Raw genomic sequence first — 1,986 nt, 5'->3', positions numbered from 1 at the left:
ATAAATGGGAAATAAATGGGGAAAAATAATGGAGAATAAATGGAAAATATATGTGGTAATAAATGGAAATAAATGTAATAATAAGTGGAGACTAAAGTAGGTAATAAATGGAAATAAAAGTGAGAAATAAATGGGGAAGAAATGTGACAATAAATGGAAAAAAGACATGGGAAATAAATGGGAATAAATGGAAATAAATGTGAGAATAAATGGTAATAAACGGAAATAAATGTGAGAATAAATGGGAATAAATGGAAATAAATGGGGGAATAAATGGGAATAAATGGGGGAAATAAATGGAGAATAAATGGAAATAAAAGTGTGAAATAAATGGGAGTAAATGGGAAAAATAATGGAGAATAAATGGAAATATAAGTGAAAAATAAATGGGAGTAAACGGGATGTAAGTGTGGCAATAAATGGAAATAAAAGTGGGAAATAAATGGAAATAAATGAGGAAATTATAGGGGAATAAATGGAAAAAATACATGGGAAATAAATGGAAATAAATGTGAGAAGAAATGGAAATAACAGTGGGAAATAAATGGGAGCAAATGGGGAATAATAATGGAGAATAAATGGAAATAAATGTGAGAATAAATGGAAATTAAATAGTAATAAATTGAAATAAATGTAGGAAATAAAAGGAAATAAAATGTGGGAAATAAATGGGAGTAAATGGAAATAAATGTGGTAATAAAGGGAAATTATAATGGAAAATAAATGGAAATAAAAGTGGGAAATAAATGGAAATTTTCGGCCATCTTGGCCTCCAACCCCCCCTCAATTTTCAGCCATCTTGGATTCAAAACTCAACCCCAAATTTCCACCATCTTGAATTCTAACCCACCCCAATTTTCCGCCATCTTGGCCTCCAACTCAACCCCAAATTTCCAGCATCTTGGATCCCAAACTGAACCTGAACTTTCAGCCATCTTGGATTTGAACCCAATTCCAATTTCAGCCATCTTGAATTCCAATCCCACTCAATTTTCGGCCATCTTGGATCCCAATCCCACCTCAATTTTGGCCATCTTGAATTCTAACCCCACCCAACTTTCCACCATCTTGGCCTCCAACCCCACCCTGAATTTTCAGCCGTCTTGGATTTCAACCTCAACCCCAATTTCCACCATCTTGGCCTCCAACTCCTTAATTTTCAGCCATCTTGAATTCTAACTCCAACCCAACTTTCCACCATCTTGGTCTCCAACTCAACCCAATTTCCACCATCTTGAATTCTAAACCTACTACAACTTTCAGCCATCTTGGATTCCAACCCCAACCCCAACTTTCCGCCATCTTGGCCTCCAATCCCACTTTAAATTTCCACCATCTTAGATTCCCACCCAACCTAATTTTCAGCCATATTGGATTCCAACTCAACTTCCCACCATCTTGGATTCACACCCAAATCAACCTTCAGCCATCTTGGATTCCAATCCCACCTCCACTTTCAGCCATCTTGACCTCCAATTCTCCCAAATTTCCACCATCTTGGCCTCCAACTCAACCCCATTTTCAGCCATCTTGAATTTCAACCCCCCCTCAACTTTCAGCCATCTTGAATTTCAACCCAACCTCAATTTTCGGCCATCTTGGATTTCAAACTCAACTTCCCACCATCTTGAATTCTAACCCAATTTTCGGCCATCTTGAATTCCAATCCCATTTCACTTTTCGGCCATTTTGGACTCAAATTGACCACAAATTTCCACCATCTTGAATTCGAACCCACCCCAAATTTCCACCATCTTGGATTCCCAACTCAACTTTCAGCCATCTTAAATTCCAATACAATTTTCGGCCATCTTGAATTCTAACTCAACCTAATTTTCATCCATCTTGGATTCCAACCCCAACTCCAATTTCGGCCATCTTGGATTCAAACCCCATCCCAACTTTCCACCATCTTGGACTCCCAATTTTACCCATTTTCGGCCATCTTGGATTCCCAGCTCAACCCACTTTCAGCCATCTTGGATT

At 37.9% G+C, this 1,986-nt stretch overlaps 1 long non-coding RNA gene across 1 annotated transcript; it reads right to left on the bottom strand.

Moving 5' to 3' along the window:
* Positions 1 to 953: 953 nt before the first annotated feature.
* On the bottom strand, positions 954 to 1,707 carry LOC310923600. The gene is made up of 3 exons (XR_014592645.1): positions 1,503 to 1,707; positions 1,086 to 1,142; positions 954 to 985 (listed from the first exon to the last, which is right to left on the bottom strand). It is a non-coding gene; the product is annotated as an uncharacterized lncRNA (long non-coding RNA).
* Positions 1,708 to 1,986: the final 279 nt, after the last annotated feature.

This window comes from Zosterops lateralis (genome assembly GCF_965231275.1).
Source record: "Zosterops lateralis genome assembly, contig: HAP1_HAP1_SCAFFOLD_133, whole genome shotgun sequence".
NCBI lineage: Eukaryota > Metazoa > Chordata > Aves > Passeriformes > Zosteropidae > Zosterops > Zosterops lateralis.
The sequence above is the reverse complement of the archived record's forward strand: the minus strand, read 5'-3'. Positions and strand labels throughout refer to the sequence as shown.